This window comes from Dromiciops gliroides, chromosome 1 (assembly GCF_019393635.1).
Source record: "Dromiciops gliroides isolate mDroGli1 chromosome 1, mDroGli1.pri, whole genome shotgun sequence".
Classification (NCBI taxonomy): domain Eukaryota; kingdom Metazoa; phylum Chordata; class Mammalia; order Microbiotheria; family Microbiotheriidae; genus Dromiciops; species Dromiciops gliroides.
Window position 1 is genome coordinate 363,632,103 of NC_057861.1, and position 7,658 is coordinate 363,639,760.

A 7,658-nucleotide genomic window follows, 5' to 3' on the forward strand; every position below is an offset into this window, starting at 1 on the left:
AACTCACTACTTTCCCCCTACAAAACTAACAAACTCTATTTAATTATCTGTACAAAAAATTATGTGATTTCTCTTTAAACATTCCCCACATTAAGCTTTAAAACATTTATGATTTTAAAAATTAGTTTTATACTATTTAGCCTTAAAACATTAAGCCAAATGAACTGAGATCATAAAATCTTGTAACTCCAAGCTCTCAACAGAATACATCATATTCCATGTGCTTAAAACTATTTCTTATTATTCATAATTTTTCCAGTTTTTTGTTTTTGTTTGTTTGTTTTTTGCAGGGCAATGAGGGGTTAAGTGACTTGCCCAGGGTCACATAGCTACTAAGTGTCAAGTGTCTGAGTCCACATTTGAACGCAGGTCCTCCTGAATTCAGGGCTGGTGCTTTATCCACTGCACCACCTAGCTGTCCTCTAATATTTTCCAGTTTTTAAATCAAGCAAATAAGAATGTATTAGGCTTTTAATTATGTTCCAGGCACTGTACAAAGTTTTGACTATGTAAACAAAGATAACAATAATCCGTGCCATCAAGGAACTCATAATCTTGTGAAAGATGGGTATTACTTGCAAACAACTACATAGAAACCAAATATAATCAGTATCAATTGGAGATAATGCCAGAGGGAATACACCAGCATAAAGGCTTCTTGTAGAAGGTAGGATTTTAGTTGAGGCTTCAAAAAAAGCCAGGACATAGAGAAAAGACAGGGGAACAATCTAAGCACAAGAGATAGGCAATGGAAATTCATAATGAGAAGAGGTGGAGTGTCTTCTGCAAGGAGTAGAATGGAAACTGGCATCATTCTTTGTAGACTAAGTGGAGGGGAATAGAGTGTAAGAGCAGTGGTGTCAAACAAATAGAAAGAGGCCACTGAACCATGCATAAGGATCCCTGTGGGCTGCCTATTGATGTAGAAAATCACTTATTAGTAATGTGTATGTTCTATTGTATTTTGTTTCCAAAATATATTTTAAATTTATTCAGGATGCACTCAGGAGTCTTAAGGAAAGTCTGTGAACTGCTAGTAGCATGTTTGACATCTCAAAGCATAAAAATATTGGAAAGGTAGGAAGGGGGCATGTTCTAAAGTTCAGAGAGATTTGTAGCAGGCAGACCAACTACCATGATATTGTAATAGTCTAGGAATGAGAAGATGAGGTCCTGGACCAGGGTGGTTATAGTCTTAGAAAAGAGAGGGTGGCATATATAAGAGATATTATGAAAGGAGAAATAACAGCACTTGTCAAAACATAGAATATGGATGTTGTGTGAGTGAGGAGTGAAAGGATTTTGGTGACTTTAACAATAAAAGAAGAACTAGAAAGAGAAGAGGGTTTGGGGCAAAAGACAACCAGTTCAGTTTTGGATATAGTGAGATTAAGATATATATAACATCAAGCTTATTTTTCATAAATTAAAAACAAAATCTCTCTCTGTTAAGCAAAATGTCAAGCACTAGGCCCACAGCAGCCCACAGTGTACAAAATTCCCAAGCACAATGTCCAGATTAAAATGTAATTCTTATATGATTTTAATATGTTGGTGTATTAATAAAAAAAGTATACAAATGTGTGGTTTTCTAAGTCAATATTTCCACCCACAGGGATTCTTATGTACAGTGTAGTGGCCCCTGTTTCAATTTGCACTTGACACTGCTGCTTTAAACTATCAGATTGTTTATGCAAAAGAGGTATCGCCTCACATTTTATACAAGGTATTTTAGGACTTTATGATGATAACATAGTTCATTTTCAGCCCCAAATTATTCCAATTTCAACTTAAAATTTTTATTATTCACATATATACACACATTTACTGTTTATATGTACATATGTGTATATGTATATATATGTGTGTGTATGTACGCACATATATGTGTGTGTGGGCAGTTTTATATTTATATATGACATAATATATAATTATTATTATTATATATAATACATTTTTATATATAGGAGCTGTTTAAAAAATAAAGTTCTTTTACTACTCCCTTTCAGTCATTAAAACATTTATATATTACATAAACAATACTCTTCATACTATATCAGTTGATACATTTTTAAAATGTAAAACTTCTTTCTGTGATCCTTTCACAACTTAACTGTCAACATAGGAAGACATCTTGAAGGGAATGTAGCTTATATTAAGACTAAATACTAGAAAAATAAATATAATATAATTAAGGATGGAGCACATCAGCAAGCAAGGGTATCTGGAAAAATTTTGTGCAGAATGTGATTCTTAAGCTGTGTTTTAAATGATGAAAGGGAGTCTGACATAAAAATAAGTAGGATGTTTATCTGACTCATGTGGAAAACCCAGTGCAATGGAATGAACATGTAATATGGTGTGTTCTGTATGTGATGAACAGAGGGTAAGCCAGTTTGACTGAATTGTGGCATTCAGTAGAGGGAGAGATTTACAAAGATGTTTGGGAAAATAGATAGTAATCAATATGTAAAAAGTGTAAATCTGGTCTCAGGGGGCAGCTAGGTGATACAGTGGATAAAGCACCAGCCCTGGATTCAGTGGCTAGCTCCTTGTTGCTTGTCATACCAAATAAAGACTCCTTTGTTTGGCTTCAAAAGCCAAATGATTCTAAGCCAATATATTTTTTTCTGAGGGGCAATGAGGATAAAGTGACTCACCCAGGGTTACGCAGCTAGCAAGTGTCAAGTGTCTGAGACTGGATTTTTTTTTCCAGGGCAATGAGGGTTAAGTGCGTTGCACAGGGTCACACAGCTAGTAAGTGTCAAGTGTCTGAGGCCGGATTTGAACTCAGGTACTCCTGAATCCAGGGCCACCATTTAAAAAAATTTAATAGTAAAAGGTGTAATAATTATAATAATAACAGTAGCAAATATAATATCCTACATTTGGGTTTAAAATTACACGTTCAATATGTACACGTTACATTTGGGTTTAAAATTACACGTTCAATATGTACAATGATAGCTACATAGTAGTTTAAGTGAAAAAAGTTCTGAATATTTTAGTATAATGTGAGATAAATATGTCAATAGTTGATATGGTGCTCAAAAAGCTAATGTAATCTTAAATTGTACTGAGAAACAGTACTTGTTCAAAGTAGGTGATAATTCTTCTTTGCTCAGCTCTAATCCAATAGTTCAGTTGCATTTCTTTTTTTTGGTAGCATTTTATTTTATTTTTCTAATTACATATAAAGCTTGTTTTCAAGATTTTGAGTTCCCAATTATTTTAGATTTTTTATCGTAAAAGTATTTTAGTATCTACTTACATGTAGATATAGTTTTCAACATTTGTTTTTATAAGATTTCTAGTTTCAAATTTTTCTTCCTCTCTCCCCTCCTTCTTCTCCAAGACAGCAGGAAATCTGGTATAGGTTAAATATGTACATTTGCATTAAATATATTTCTGCAGTCATGCTTTAAAAGAATAATCAGAGCAAAAGAGAAAGACCTCAAAAAAAGAAAAACAAAAAAAGTATATGTAGTATGGTTCATTCTGTATCTAGATGCCAAAGTTCTTTTTTTTCTGGATTTGGAGAGCATTTTCCATCATGAGTCCTTTGGAACTATTTTGGACCATTGTATAGCTGAGATGAGTCATGTCTATCACAGTTGATCAACATACAATGTTGTTGAATCTGTGTACAATGTTCCCTTGTTAAAGTAATAACAACAACAAATTAAGGGACTCCATAATTGTTTTTCTGGATGTGGAGAGTATCTTCCCTTATAAGTCTTTTGGAAATGGCTTGGATCACTGTATTGCTGACAAGAGGAGTCTTTCACCATTGATCATTACTCAGTATTGCTGTTACTGTGTACAATGTTCTCCTGGTTCTCCTTACTTCACTCAGCATCAGTTCATGTAAGTCTTTCAAGGTTTTTCTGAAATCCACCTGCCCATCATTTCTTATAGGACAACAGTATGTCATCATATTCATATATCACAACTTGTTCAGCCATTCCCCAATTGACGAGCATACCCTCAATTTCCAATGTTTCGCCACCACAAAAAAGCAACTATAAATATTTTTGTACATATGAGTCCTTTTCCCTTTTTTATAATCTCTTTGAGATATAGACCTAGTAGTGGTATTGCTAGGTCAAAGGGTATGCACAGTTTTATAGCCCTCTGGGCATAGTTCTAAACTGTTTTCCAGAATGGTTGGATCAGTTCACAGCTAAACCAACAATGTAGTAGTGTTCTAATCATACCACATCTTCTCCAACATTTGTCATTTTCATTTTTATTATATTCGCCAATCTGATAGCTGTAAGGTGATACCTCGGAGTTATTTTATTTTGCATTTCTCTAATTAGTAGTAATTGGGAACATTTTTTTCACATGGTAATAGATAGCTTTAATTTCTTCATCTGAAAACTGCCTATTCACATCCTTTGAGAATTTCTAAGTTGGGGAATGACTTGTACTCTTATAAATTTGCTTCAGTTCTCTATATGTCTTAGAAATGAGGCCTTTATCAGAAATCCCAGCTATAAAAATGTTTTCCAGCTTTCTGCTTTCCTTCTAATTTTGGTTGCATTGGTTTTAGGTGTGCAAAAACTTTTTAATATTCTATAATCAAGTTGATCCATTTTGCATTTTATAATGTTCTCTATCTCATCTTTGGTCATAAATTCTTCTGTCCCTATAGATCTGACAATTAAACTTTTCTTTCCTTTTCTAATTTACCTATGATGTTGCCCTTAGCTTATTTTGATATATAGTATAACTTGTTGGCCGAGGTCTAGTTCCCGCCATGCTATTTTCCAGTGTTCCCAGCTGTTTTTGTCAAATAGTGAATTATTTTCCTGGTAGCTGGAGTCTTTGGGTTTATCAAACAGTAGATTACTATAGCCATTTACTACCGTATCTCCTGTGCCTAACCCATTCCACTGATCCCCCATTTTATTTCTTAGTATCAAATAGTTTTGATGATTGCTTCTTTATAATATAGTTTTAGATCTGGTACACCTAGGCTACCTTCCTTTGTATTTTTTCCATTAATTTCCTTGATATTATTGACTTGTTGTTATTCCAGATCAATTATGTTATGATTTTTCTCAATCTATGAAATAATTTTCTGGTAGTTTGAATTGTATGGCACTGAATAAGTAAATTAGGTAGAATTGTCATTTTTATTATATTAACATCACCTATCCATGAACAATTTATATGTTTCCAATTGTTTAGACCTAATTTTATTTGTGTGAAAAGTGTTTTGCAATTTCATTCATATAGTTCTTGGGTTTGCCTTGGCAGGTAAACTCCCAAATATTTTACATTATCTCTAGTTACTTTAAAAGGAATTTTTCTTTCATTCTCTTGTTTCTGTACTTTGTTGGTCATATATAAAAATTCTGATGATTTATTTTGGTTTATTTTATATCCTGCAACTTTGCTAAAGTTCTTGTCTTAAGTAATTTTTCATTTAATTCTCTATGATTCTCTAAGTATACAGTCATACCAACTGCAAAGTACAATAGTTTTGTTTCTTCCTTCCCCATTCTAATTCCTTCAATTTATTTTTCTTCTCTTATTTCTAATGTTAATATTTCTAGTTTGATATTGAATAAAAGTGGTGATAATGGGCATTCTTGTTTTACCCCGATCTTATTAGGAATGCTTCTAATTTATCCCCATTACATTTCATACTTGATGATGGTTTGGGGTTGTTACTGCTTATTATATTAAGGAAAGCTCCATTTAGTCCTATGATCTCTAATGTTTTTAATAGGAATGGGTGCTGTATTTTGTCAAAAGCATTCTTTGAATCTATAGATATAATCATTGTAGTTAATTGTTCTTTAATTAATTAATTGTTCTTAAATGTTTGATAGAATTCACTTGTAAATCCATCTGCCCCTGGAGATTTTTTCTTAGGCAGTTCATTGATACATTCTTCAATTTCTTTTTTCTAAACTGGTCTTATTTAAGGATTTTATTTCCTCTCCTGTTAATCTGGGCAATTTATATTTTTATAAATATTCATCTATTTCATTTGGACTGTAAAATTTATTGGCACAGAGTTGGACAAAATATCTCTTAATTATTGCTTAAATTTCTTCTTCATTGGTGATGCATTCACCCTTTTCATTTTTGATACTGGTAATTTGGTTTTCTTTCTTTATTTTAAGATCAAATTAAACAAACATTTTTCTGTTATTAGTTTTTTTTAAAAAGAAACATACCTAGCTCTTACTTTAAAAATATGGAATGTTTCATGGATTTATTTGTCATCCTTGTGCAAGGGCCTTGCTAAATTTCTTTATATTGTTCAAATTTTATTATATGTGCTGCTGAAGTAAGGACAAGTTTAGTTGCATTTTTTTGCTACTATGGATATGAGTTTGTCAAATTCCATTCTGTGACACCCTCTCTTAACTCAGGAAGTTGTAGGATTCTGTGTGAAATTTCATAAGTTAAATCAGTTTTTACATGTTTTGTTTGGATAAAATGATCTGTTTCTTTCATATGTTAAATCTGCCTGAGGTTATTTCTGTATCCAGTTCCTTTTCTTCTTCTTTCTCAGAATAATAGCCTTATTTTCAATTTTAGTACTGAATTTATTGCAAAGTGTAAAGAAGGTAAACATCAGATACCCAGAGTCTCTATATTGCCAGCTAGAGGTAGAGAATATTTTATATTTATTATTGTAATCTGGTTAAACACTAAAATAAAAAGGAAAGAAAATGAACTACAGTCCCTGAAATTTCCATCTCAAACCTCACAATGCTGAATGACTCTTCTTCTTCCATTCCATTATTCTTATTAACATTATTAATATAATGATAGTATCATTATGAATCCCATGACAATATTAAGAACTATAATTTATTTGACTAGCATCTTACTATCCATTATTATGTCAACAATAATAGAACCAACAGTGTTGGAGGGGCTTTAAGAAAACTAGCATAAGGGCAGCTAGGTGGCACAGTGGATAAAGCACTGGCCCTGGATTCAGGAGGACTGAGTTAAAATCTGGTCTCAGACACTTGACTCTTACTAGTTGTGTGACCCTGGGCAAGTCACTTAACCATCATTGCCCACAAAAAGTTTTTAAAAAAGAAAAAAAAGAAAACTGGCATAATTAAACATTGTTGGAGCAACATTGACATGATCCAACTTTCTAAGTAATAACTATTTGTAATTATTTTTAAAAAATCTATATTCAGGAATGGCAGTTATGTGAAAAATATAAGAAGCAATAAAACTGTTAAAAATGCTTCCCAGTTAAAATAGGTTACATAATTCTTCTTGTTAAAGATATTATTGAATAGAATAACTAAGAAGGAAGAACAATATCCTCTGTGGGGGGGGGGAGAATAGACAGATTGACTTAATGGCCATTACCTCCTGACATTTCATCAGTAAGTCATACATTAAAGTATTTGATCACTTCCATTCAGTCTCTAGTAGACAGATGTCACCTTTACAATTGACACTAATTGGAAGTTTTGTTGGCAGTCTTGAAACTGAGGCCAAGGAAGGACTTTATCTGGAGACTAAAATTTCTTTTCATCTCCACAGGTGAAGCCTCTTTTCTGAGAAGATAGGCATTCACAAGGGGGAATGAGTCATCACTTATCAATGTTATTCATGCTGTGTTCCTTCTGTAGATAAGCAGGCAACTTTATATTTGAGAAAACTGT

At 32.6% G+C, this 7,658-nt stretch overlaps 1 non-coding gene across 1 annotated transcript; it reads right to left on the reverse strand.

Annotated features, from left to right (window-relative positions):
• Window positions 1-6,208: 6,208 nt before the first annotated feature.
• Window positions 6,209-6,315, reverse strand: LOC122737635. Its single transcript, XR_006354449.1, has one exon. It is a non-coding gene; the product is annotated as a U6 spliceosomal RNA (small nuclear RNA).
• Between the last annotated feature and the right edge of the window lie 1,343 nt (window positions 6,316-7,658).